Source organism: Cetorhinus maximus, chromosome 16, assembly GCF_964194155.1.
Source record: "Cetorhinus maximus chromosome 16, sCetMax3.hap1.1, whole genome shotgun sequence".
In the NCBI taxonomy this organism is placed as follows: domain Eukaryota; kingdom Metazoa; phylum Chordata; class Chondrichthyes; order Lamniformes; family Cetorhinidae; genus Cetorhinus; species Cetorhinus maximus.
The window spans coordinates 91,122,174-91,134,944 of record NC_135894.1 but is presented as its reverse complement, the minus strand read 5'-3'; the positions used below and the strand labels follow the sequence as shown (position 1 = coordinate 91,134,944).

The following is a 12,771-nucleotide window of genomic DNA, read 5'->3' as shown; positions in this document are numbered from 1 at the left end:
CTTTTTAGGAAAGTCTTAAAAGCCTCACCTGCCAAATATTTTTCCTCGCAGAATTCGTATGGCAAAATAGAAACATAACCAGCAACAAGGTTTATTCAAAAATATTTTTCAAATCAATTCTAAATACATTTGATGAAGTGTTGTTTATATAAGGGACACTCATCTCTGTCGTGATAACTTTCAAATCTCTTTAAAGAGAGCTATGTGAAACACATAGATAACAGCAAATGTTGCTGTGCAAAATCAATCTCCATGTAGTTGGAAACGGCAAGATCTGTACAAGCAAAATGTTAACATTTGCGGGTAGGTGCGAATTCCTCACTCCTGCCTCCTGGTGAAAAAAATAGCAATGACAATCCTCTCTTAACTCCAAAGCAAACAAGAGTGGGGTTACTATCGGTCAAAGCTGCTCAGGATGAATCTTCACGGGGTATAAACAGCCGGAATGACAGACGCATAACACCAGATGCAGCCTTCTATCCGATTACTAAATAATCGCAATATTTTTTAAAAAAAGATGCAGCAATGCGTTCAATTATTATTCCTGCAGTAAATAGAAAAAAAAACTTTAAAGGAATGAACCCACATCCATCAATGTAATGTCACAAAGCGTGTTTTAATTGGATTATACAAATGTGTCAACTTAAAAGCATAAATAACACTGTTTAATTAAATAAAGAACGAATCTATGCAGATATTTTCATAGTCTGTATCCACATTGGAGGGAGATAGGGAGAAATTTAAAAAAGGCCCGCATATCTCTCGATTGTTGACAAACCTGTGCTAATTAAAACATTCAATTTTAATGTTACTATTTCATTATTGTGAGAAACTTTCGGCAACAACTAAATCTAACATCAGCTCGCTCCCAGTCTGGGTTTATGAGCAGGAATTAAAAGGCTATTCGATGCGTCACATTATTAAAAAGCATTTTAAATTGTCTTTTGCAACACTTGCAGCCAATCCCGGTAAATTACTGTCTCCTGATACTCAAATAACTTGGGTCAAGGTGCAACACATCGACAATGTTAATATTACACAATATTATTTTAAAAAATCTTAATACTTCGAGAGTTAAAAGAAAAGCGCACACACAGAAAGCCCACTGCAAAACTCACCCTTTCGACCGTTTGCTTTTTATTCTTCCTTCCAGAACAGTTGAAATACGTTAGCAATAGATGGATAGCAGAGGATTGGAATGTTTTACAAGGTCCTGCAGCCTGAGAGGCGGGTGCCGGCAGCTTGCGCAGGGATGCTGCTGGTGTCAGTCTCAAGCTCCTGTGTTTGGGATGCAGGGAGCCCAGGACGGGACTGGTACCCAAACGAGCCGGAGCTTTGTCTATGCCTCCGCCTCTGCTCCGTCTGCCTGTGTTTACTGCTCCTGAGCAACACGTTCACTCTGAGCCCTGGGCGAAAGGGGAGGAGACAAACCACCTCCTAATTACCCTCTTGTTTCCCAATTCTTTTCCGCCACTTTCCTTCCTCCCTCGTTCCCTCCTTCTACATCTATCTCCTCCCTCCTTTCTCTTTCTCCCTCTTTTCCTTCCCCTCGTTCCATTTTTTTTTTCTTTGACTATCGCCCCACTTTTAATTTTGGTTTCAATTCTGCTTTTTCTTCCATATTATTTGTTTCAGCCTCACTTGTATCCCTCGCCCTTCGATCTGTTTCCTTCCTGTTTCGCTTCTTATGTTTATTTTGCTCTGGAATTCTAAAGGAATTATAGGTTAATTTTCAGGGCATTGCTGCCAACGAGGGGAGGGAGGGGGTGGTTGTGGTGGGGGTGGGGTGGGGGAGTCGTGGTTGGGGGTGGTGGTGAAGTATGGGGGCGGGGCTGGAGCCAGGGAAAACATAAGAGCATTTAAAACAAAACTTTTTTTTTTAATTGAATGTTTTGTTCATCAGTTGAAAAAGTTGTTAACATGAGGGCCAGAGGAGGGGGCTATTTGTTTGGCAGTCAAGAATCATCCAATTTGATAGTGAGGAGTCTATTCGCTTTCCAATTGGTGTACGAAGACCATACATTGTGAGGATGGACATGTCAAGTGACCAATGGAAGGAATATGGAAAGGTGTGGGGTGGTTGGAGGTAGGACATCATGAGATGAAACCTCCAGGAATAGGTCCAGCCAGAGTTTGCAATCCTATCTTCACCTGTCCTTCCAGTCTCCACCCAACCTCTCCTGTTAGAGGTGACCCAATCGGTACCTAGAGCAGTAGCATTCTTCATATCCAAGCTCCTTCAAGCTGAGGGGCAATGGACCTGTCCTTACCCAAGAGGCTACATATATTCAAAAGCAGGGACCTGTCCTTTGCAGGCAAAAGGAACATGTCCAGGCACTGCTCTGAAGAAGAATCATACAGACTTGAAATGTTAACTGTGTTTCTCTCTCCACTGATGCTGTCAGACCTGCTGAGTTTTACCAGCATTTTTTGTTTTTATTTCCGATTTCCAGCATCTGCAGCATTTTGCTTTTATGTCCAGACATTGTACCTTTTTTGTATTAAATAAAAGCATGGAGGAACAATAGTTTCCTGGTGCATTTTCCATGGCAATGCCTTGACCAATCATAGTTGACTTTCCAACCAATCAGCGCCCTTTTCTCATGCAGTATAAATTGTTCCTCCCTTTGAAATTTGTCATTCTTGCATTTGACCTGATGAGTGCAGGACAAAAAACTTTGACAGCATGTCTCTTTTTTCAGCACTGCTCAGATACTGTACTACTAAGCAACTCACAAGGCCTTTAGGCCTCAGCTGGAGTATTGTGTCCAGTTCTGGGTATTAACACTTTAGGAAGGATAGCAAGGTCTGAGCGAAGGTGTAGAGGAATGGCAGCAGGGATGAGGGTTTTCAGCTGTGTGGAGGTACTTGAGAAGCTGGGATTGTTCTCCTTAGAATAAAAAGGGTGCAGGGAGATTTGATGGAGGCGTTCAAAATTATGAAGGGTTTTTATAAAGTAAACAAGGAGAAGCTGTTTCTGCTAGCGAGAGAGTTGGTAACTGGAGGACGTAGATTGAAGATAATTAGCAAAAAAGAACCACAGAGGAGATGAGTTTTTTTTATGCAGTGAATTCTGTACAGTTTTGGTTTCCTTACTTAACGAGGGAAATATTTGTATTAGAAGCAATTCAGAGAAGATTCACTAGGCTGATTCCTGAGATGAAGGGGTTGTCTTATGAGGAAAAGTTGAGCCTATAATCATTGGAGTTTGGAAGAATGGGAGATGATCTTATTGAAACATATAAGATTCTGAGGAGGCTTGACAGGGTGAGAGGATGTTTCCCCTCGTGGGGAAATCTAGAACAGTTTAAAAATAAGGAGGACCACATTTAAAATGGAGACAAGGAAGAATTTCTTCTCTCAAAGGGTTGTTAACCTTTGGGATTCTCTTTCCCAGAGAACAGTGGAGAGTGGGTCAATGAATATATTTAAAGCTGAGTTAGATTTTTGATCTACAAGGGAATCATGGGTTATGGGGGGATAGCAGGAAAGTGGACTTAAGGCCACAATCAGATCAGCCATGATTTAAGTGAATGGAGGGGACAAATGGCCTACTCCTTCTCCCATTGTTTATGATCTTATGAAATGTTAAGACTTGGAATGCACAACCTGAGAGAGTGCTGGAAATAGCCAGAATGATAGTTTTCAAGACGGAGTTATTTATATATTTGATAAAGGGGAAAAAAATGTAGGACTATGGGTGAAGAGAAGGGGATTGAGACTAAAATAACTTTCTCAAAGAACTGGCACAAGGATGATGGGCTGAATGGCCTCCTGTGCTGGATGTTTCTATGACTAGTAACCCAGAGGCTGAAACAAGAATCCTGACCAGATTTGTCCCCTCCCAGGGTGATATTAGCACCCAGAACATGGGCTGAGATCAACTCGTGCAGCAAGGATTAAACCTGAAACCTCACCCCACCACCCGCCCCCTACACCTGCCCACCACCCACCCTCCCCCCACCCACCAATAGCTGTATAAGTCAGTCCCACATCACACTTTCTTGCTGAAATATTCCCTAATCTTTTTCTGCTTCTGATATTTTTTCAGTTCCTTTTCGCTGTCAATTTTTGATGACTGGTGTCAAATCAACAAAATTTGAAGAGAAGGAGCTTGCTAATGGCAGATATCCAATTTGAAAATAATTTAGAGTACATCACTCTCCTATAAAGAGAGAATGAGTTGTACTTTTACAGAATATTTCACATCCTCAGGATTGCCCAATGTCCTGTACAACCAATTAAGTACTTTTGTCACCACTGTTTTAGTGTAGGAAACAAAAGGTCCAATAAACAATTTTTCCAGCATTTTCTGTTTTTATTTTGCTTACATCCAACAGACAATGCTGTGATAATGATCTAATAATCTGTTTTAGTGTTGTTGCCTTTGCAGGATTAATGTTGTTGCACTGTATGAACCGCAGCAGTCAATTTAAAAACAGCAACATCCCACCAATAGCAGTGTGCTAATGACCAATTATAGGTGGATAATGTTTCGTTTTTGCTGCAACCCTAGGGGGAGCACTTCCTGCATATGTGCAGACGTGCTGTCAGTATTAGGCTGTTTAAAGTGAGAGATGCTTTTAAGCGCAGCTCTGCTCACTGTCGCTGAATTATGCATTTTTCTTTGCAAGCTGGTGTCTTATAACTGTCTCCTTACAACGACATCAGTAAGTGGAAAATTATTACAACTACTCAGAGGGCAACCATTTTAACAGCCAGGTTCTTATAATGGGAAAAGTTGATATTTTTGCTCCAGCAACTATAGTTTGGGTGACAGCCAGTCTTGGAAACCAACTCTTAACTGTGGTGGGAAAAAAATCAATAAAAACATATGTTGAGTAAAACATTTAAGAAAAAAAATCACCACAAAATGTAGGGTTTGAAATCACAACCCTGGGATGGAGTATCCCGTGATTTACCAACTGAACTAGTCAGGTTGTGTGCAATTGCACAGCCCAAAGCTATTCCAGCTTGTTCACTTGTTCAACTTGTTCCAAGCAATCAAAAGGAAAATATTATTTAGTAGTTAAAGCTGCAGCTATTAAACTGGCCTTTTTACAGTGTTAAACTGACCTGGGAGCACCCACCACCTTAGAGGGAGAACCTGCGCGTGTGCAAGCAGCCGCCATGCAGGTCAAGTGCGCATGCACAACTGTCCCAGACACTTTCCTGGCTGATGGTAGGAGTTACAAAGCTTTAGGTGTTGGCTGAGCATAAGAAATAGGGGCAGAAGTAAGCCATTTGGCCCCTTGATCCCGCTCTTCTATTTAATAAGATGATGGTTGATTCTCAACCTAAAGTCCACTTGCTTGCCCAATCCCCCTATCCCTGATTCCCTCAGAGTCAAAAAAATCTATCGACCTCAGCCCTGGACATGCCCAGCGATTGAGCATCTACAGCCCTGTGGGGTAGAGAATTTCAAGGAGTCACTACCCTCTTGAATAAAGAGATTTCTCCTTGTCTCAGTCTGAAATGGCATTATCCTAAGAAAGTGCCCTCTAGTTTTAGACTCTCCAGTCACGAGAATAGGTCACTCAGCATCCAACCTATCAAACCCTCTCATAATCTTATATGTTTCAATGAGATCACCTCCCATTCTTCTAACCTACTGAAAGCAAAGTCTCATTCTACTCAATCACTCCTCATAGGGCAACTCTCTCAGTCCAGAAATCAAGTGAATTTGCACCACTACTTAAAAAATATTCTGTGTTTCTATTCTTCGTACCAATGTAGCTGGCTTGGTCACGTTTATCAGATGGATGACGATCATATACCCAAAGACCTTCTGATGCTGCATTGGCCACTGGATCACAACCACCCAGGTGTCCAAACCTCCACAAGGGTATCTACAAGCGAGATATGAATATGGCGGAATCTGACACGGACAACTGGGAGACAGCCGCTGACCTCTACAGGCTGACTGTTTGGAAGGGCATTGGAAGAGGCAAGCAGAAACAAAAAGCCCAGCTGGCTGAGAAGGCGTTGCAGAGAAAATAGAGACCAGCTAATCGTGCACCTTCTCAGTCCACTGACTTCCTCTGCAGCAAATGTGGCAGGGACTGCCATTCTAGAGTGAGGGTCCTGAGCCAGGCCAGGCGGTGTTTCACAGAATTGACCACCAAGGCACAAACCATCGTCCCACAAGATGGAAGGCTACCACCACCTACCAAAGGGAGGAAACTCATAATTCCCCACATTATACTCCATCTGCCACCTCCTTGCCCCCATCTATTTACATCCTTCTTGCAAATTTCGGCTGGATTTTACTGAATGGGGATCCTGAATTTGCACTTGCAGGTAGCATGTCCAACAGCGCAATCTCTCTGAAAGTGGCCTCCTAATTGGCCACCTCTGTGTTCACTGTGCTAAAAAGTATGGTAGTCAGGCTCTTGATGCTGCAGGCCCAATTAGAGGGCCGGCAGCTCTGGAGCCTCAGCAGTTCCACCAGGAGAGGTGAACGCTGCCGAGGCAGGTTGGGGACCATGAGGGCACCTCTCCATGGAGGCGCCATGAGAGGCATGGATTAAAATAAAAAATTATGAGGCTCAATGCCCCTAGGCCCCCTTGGTGTGGAGTTGAATCATTTGAGCCAAAGATGCTGTTTTTCCCATGTCATCTGGGCACTCGGGTGGCAATAGCCCCCCAGCTCGCTGCAAGGAGACTGCCCCCATTGAGTTGGTAGCCTCCTCACATGGGTGAGAGGCAACAAAATGCCAGCAAGGCTGGAAAATTGCCCTATTTGGGGCCTTAACTATCTTAATTGGCTGCCCAACTGTGAATGGGCAGTGGATCTAATGCCAGCCTGCCTCTGGGAAAGTTCCTCAGTGGCAGAAATGTACCAGGGAGCTGTGCCAAAGGGCTACCCCCTATTTTTCCAGCCCCCTGCCTCCAACATCATCTTCACAGGGTCAGGAAAACCCAGCCATTAGTGTCCGCTTCACAGCTTACATACCCACATAGATTTGCATCGCCTACAAACCTGGAATATATTATACTCAGTCCCTTCATCTGAGTTTTTTTTTATTATTCATTCATGGGACATGGTGTCGCTGGCCAGGCCAGCATTTATTACCCATCCCTAATTGACCTTGTTCAGAGGGCACTTAAGAGACAACCACATTACTGTGGGTCTGCAGTTACATGTCAGCCAGGTAAGGACAGCAGATTTCCTTCCCTAAAGGACATTAGTGAACCAGATGGTTTTTTATGGCAATGCTTTCATGGTCATCATCAGACTTTTAATTTCAGATTTTTTATTGAATTCAAATACCACTATCTGCCTATCTGGTGGGGTTTGAACCCAGGTCCCCAAAGCATTACCCTGGGCCTCTGGATTACTAGTCCATTGTGCCACCGCCTCAGTCATTAAATGTAAATAGCTGAGGCCCTAGCACCGAACCTTATGGCGTCCCACTAGTAACAGTCTATAAGCTTGAAAATGACCTGTTTATTCCTACTTTAACTCCAAAGAAGAGTCATACGGACTCAAAACATTAACTCTGTTTCTCTCTCCACGAATGCTGCCAGACCTGCTGAGTTTTACTGGCGTTTTCTGTTTTTATTTCAGATTTCCAGCATCCACAGTATTTCCCTTTTATTTTCATGCCTATTCCTACTCATAATTTTCTATCGTTTAAAAAATTCTCACTCCATGCTAATATATTAACCCCAACCGCATGAGCCCATATCTTGTGTGAAAACCTTATTTTGTATGGAAACAATTTATCGAATGCCCTTTGAAAATCCAAACATACTGGTTTCCCCTTATCCACCCTTCTAATTACATCCTCAAAAAACTCTAATATATAAGTGTCAAAAATAATTTCCCTTTCATAAAACCATGTTGTCTTTGCCTAATCATATTTTGAGGTTTTAAGTGATGTTACCACTTACTTAATAATATATTCCAGCATTTTCCCAAAGACTGGTTTCTCTCTTACTCCTTTCTTGAATAGCAGTGGTACATTTTCTGCCTTCCAGGCCACTCGGACTGTTCTAGAATCTAGAGAATTTTGGAAGATCATAACCCGTGCACTCATTATCACGCAGCCAGAGTTTTTTAGACGTAGGCTCTCAACATCTCTACTTGGATACAAGGCCCATGTAATTCACATTGCACATGGTGATGTATTTTGCAATGGGAAAGGTACAGAGGAAGCTGCTGTGATATTGGGCTACAGGCTTTCCTAAACTATTTCCGAATATCAGAGACATGTTAGTCTGCGGTAATCCTGGTGCGAGAGAGAGAGAGCAGTTAGAGGCTGAAAGCCTCAGTGGCTCACTGTGCCCTGCAGAATGCAAATGAAACTCGCACTCGGATTGAAAAGACCAAACTCGGGAGGAGTTAAAACAAGTCTGGAAGATTCACCTAGCTTGTGCTAGATGGAGGAACTCTAGTAATACTCTCACTGTGAAGGCCTGAAATCTGGATGCACAACTTCACACTAAGGGCATATAAAATCCGAAACCCCCCTCCCAGAAATGGCAGTGTATTCTGAAGCAACTCAACTGAGATCTTTAGATTTTTATTAGGTAAGGGAATCAAGGGATGGCGAATCAAAGGCAAGCGATTAGGGATGGGATACAGATCAGTTATGATCCATTTAAATGACATCCAAGCTTGAAGGGGCTGTGTGGCCCACTGCTGTTCCTATGTCCCTATAATAAGGTCACAAGTGCTTAGTGTGTAATGTGATTGCTTCATAACTATGCAAATTATGTCCACATTATGGAAATTAGAGTCTCCTGGGGCTTGGTTTAGAATCACAGGGAACGTTTTGGCAAAGAAAAACAAGCTCCTTTGTGTTTTGAGGAAGGCTACTGACAGAATTCAATTGACCTTCATTTGTGAAAAGATCGAATGGGGACACAATATTTATTTTTTAAAATTTGACGGCCAGACCGAACACAGGTAGATAATTTCATTTACACTGTGATCACAGGGCTGGGGCATAGGGTTTCCAACTGCGACCTTTTGAACCCAGCAAGGGAACTCAGGGATTTCCTGAAGCCTTTGGGTTCCGTTAACCAGTCATCCGATTTCTGTGCTTGTCGACTCACTTGCATTTTATTTCTGCCTCTGTAGATGCATATTTTGCGTAATGATAGCAATGCTTTCACTTGAGTGGCTGTCAGGATTCAAACCAGGTGCTTCCAGTTCTTTGGACATGTCTGGGGTTTTTTTTGCAATTTTGCAGGGACTCTTAGTGGAGTGTTAATCTTTACAGAGTCCAAGGAAGTGTGTGTATGTGTGTGAGGGGAGGGGAGGGCATTTACAAAAGGCCCCCATGGTTGTTAACATTTACAGAGAATGCCCCACACAGAAAGGTTTGAAGCCCGATGGACAATAAAACACGATTCTAAAGCTCCCGAACCTTAGGCAAGGTTGCTGATCATTTCCTCCTCCCTTTACCGCAAAGGGCAGTGGATGTATCCACTCTATTAAAAGTTGTTTGTGATATGAAAAGCAGAACATACACAGCAGGCCAGTCAGTGGTTAGATAGAACAGGTAAGTTATTGATTCAAGAGGCACTCTTCATCTGAATATTTTGTTTTTTAGATCTCCAATTACCTTAGTGTGCCCTTTTTATCTCATTACTTCTAGTGTATTGATTTGAAAAAGTGAGGCAAGTGAATGTCTATTATGGTTGCAAATACAAGTGTGGTTGATCTGATAGTATCTGTGACATGAAGTACTGTATCGTAACAAGCATCAGTGTCATCCAGCAAATGCAATTAGCTGCGATGGATAATAAAAATGATCAGAGTCAGTTTGGCTCTGATCCAGAGCTTGTGAGTTCATTTCCCACCATGGCAATTCGGGAAATTGAATTCACTAAAAATGATCATTTGGGATCTAGCACCAGATGAAATAATGAAAGCTGCTGGATTGTCATAAACATTCAACTGACCCATTAAAGTCTTTCAGAGAAGGGAACCTGCCACTCTCTGGTCTACAAATGAATAGAAAACCACTCTATATGATTGATGGTGAATGTCCTCTGGCCAAATTTGTTGGAACAATAAATGTGGCCTTGGCAGCATCATCCACATCCTGAAAATAACTTTATTTTTTGATGCAACAAGGTGCACTGCAGCAACTCATCAGGTTTACCTTGAAGGCACCTTCCAAACCCGTGACCTCTACCAAGTAGAAGGACAAGGGCAGCAGATGCATGGGAACACCACCATCTGAAAATTCCCCTCCATGTCATACACCATCCTGACTTGAAGCTACATCAATGTTCCTTTAATGCTGCTGATGCATCAAAGTCCTGGAACTCCCTTCCTAATAACACTGTGGGTTACCTACATCACATGGACTGCAGTGTTTCAAGAAGGCGGCTCATCCCCACCTTCTCAAGGACAATTAAGAATGGGTAGTAAATGGTGGTCCTGCCAGAGATGCCAAAATCCCAAGAATTAAACTTCCAAATCAGAGACCAGAATGCTGCCATGGCTATATGTTTGATATAGTGCCATGGCATGGCTATATGATTGATATAGTGCCAAGGCATGGCTATATGTTTGATATAGTGCCAAGACATGGCTATATGTTTGATATAGTGCCATGGCATGGCTATATGATTGATATAGTGCCATGGCATGGCTATATGATTGATATAGTGCCAAGGCATGGCTATATGTTTGATATAGTGCCAAGACATGGCTATATGTTTGATATAGTGCCAAGGCATGGCTATATGATTGATATAGTGCCATGGCATGGCTATATGATTGATATAGTGCCAAGGCATGGCTATATGATTGATATAGTGCCAAGGCATGGCTATATGTTTGATATAGTGCCATGGCATGGGTATATGTTTGATATAGTGCCATGGCATGGCTATATGATTGATATAGTGCCATGGCATGGCTATATGTTTGCTATAGTGCCAAGGCATGGCTATATGATTGAGATAGTGCCATGGCATGGCTATATGATTGATATAGTGCCAAGGCATGGCTATATGATTGATATAGTGCCACAGCACCAAAACAGCCCTAAGCAAAGTCACCACAGGAAAATGCTCTAAAATGTTCCAACCTGTCCCCGCACAAGGTCCCCCAATTTGTTATGATCCCGGACGAGATATCCCAAATTATAAACTTCCCGAACAGGACCCCAATTTTGTTATGCTCCCAGGTGAGGAGGAATGAGCTGGGTCACCTTCTTTATTCAACCCCGTTGGTTGGTCACAACAAGGTTAATTTAAAAAGGATCCACTCCCTTGTGGATACCTTTTCCCAGTCCAAATGTAGTTATATTTTAGAAGGACTGCTTATGTGCCAAACAGCATAAGCAGCAAGTGACAGACAGAGCTAAGCGATCCCACAACCAACGGATCAGATTGAAGGTCTGCAATCCTGCCACATCCAGTCGTGAATAGTGGTGGACAATTAAACAACTCATTGGAGGAGGAGGCTCCACAAATATCCCCATCCTCAATTATGGGGGAGCCCAGCACATCAGTGCAAAAGATAAGGTTGAAGCATTTGCTACAATCTTCAGCCAGAAGTGCCGAGTGGATGATCCATCTCGGCCTCCACCGGAGGTCCCCAGCATCACAGATGCCAGTCTTCAGCCAATTCAATTCACTCCACGTGATATCAAGAAATGGCTGAAGGCACTGGATAGTGCAAAGGCCATGGACCCTGACAATATTCCAGCAATAGTACTGAAGACTTGTGCTCCAGCACTTGCCGCGCCCCTAGCCAAGCTGCTTCAGTACAACTACAACACTGGCATCTACCCGACTGTGTGGAAAATTGCCCAGATATGTCCTGTACACCAAAAGCAGGACAAACCCAACCCGGCCAATTACCGGCCAGTCTACTCTTGATCGTAAGTAAAAGAACGGAAGGAGTCATCAACAGTGCTGTCAAGTGGCGCTGGCTTAGCAATAGCCTGCTCAATGATGCCCAGTTTGTGTTCTGCCAGGGCCACTCAGCTCCTGGCCTCATTACAGCCTTGGTTCAAGCATGGACAAAAGAGCTGAACTCCCGACGTGAGGTGAGAGTGACTGCCCTTGACATCAAGGCAGCATTTGACTGAGTGTGGCATCAAGGAGCCCTAGCAAAACTGGTGTCAATGGGAATCAGGGGGGAAACTCTCCGCTAGTTAGAATCATACCTAGCACAAAAGAAGGTGGTTGTGGTTGTTAGAGCTCAGTCATCTCAGCTCCATCTCATCACTGCAGAAGCTCCTCAGGGTGTGTCCTGAGCCCAACCGTCTTCAGTTGCTTCATCAATGACCTTCCTTCTATCATAAGGTCAGAAGTGGGGTTGTTCGCTGATGATTGCACAATGTTCAGCACCATTCGTGACTCCTCAGATACTGAAGCAGTCCATGTCCAAATGCAGCAAGACCAGGACAATATCCAGGCTTGGGCTGACAAGTGGCAAATAACATTCATGCCACACAAGTGCCAAGCAGTGACCATCTCCAACAAGAGTGAGTCTAACCATCTCCCCTTGGTGTTCAATGGTATTACCGTCACTGAATCCCCCGCTATCAACATCCTGGAGATTACCATTGACCAGAACCTGAACTGGACTAGCCATATAAACACTGTGGCTCAATCCTGCGATGATTAACTCACCTCCTGACTCCCCAAAGCCTGTCCACCACCTACAAAGCACAAGTCAGGAATGTGATGGAATACTCCCCACTTGCCTCGATGAGTGCAGCTCCCAAAACATCCAAGCAGCTTGACACCGTCCAGGACAAAGCAGCCCACTTGATTGGCATCACATCCACAAAC

At 43.4% G+C, this 12,771-nt stretch overlaps 1 protein-coding gene across 1 annotated transcript in view; it reads right to left on the bottom strand.

Moving 5' to 3' along the window:
* abcg1 (ATP-binding cassette, sub-family G (WHITE), member 1) overlaps positions 1–1,661 on the bottom strand; it is a 64,461-nt gene extending 62,800 nt beyond the window's left edge. Inside the window, exon 1 of the mRNA XM_078560562.1 lies at positions 1,119–1,661. The gene's annotated coding sequence lies outside the window, so the exon portion shown is untranslated. The remainder of the gene's footprint in view (positions 1–1,118) is intronic.
* Positions 1,662–12,771: the final 11,110 nt, after the last annotated feature.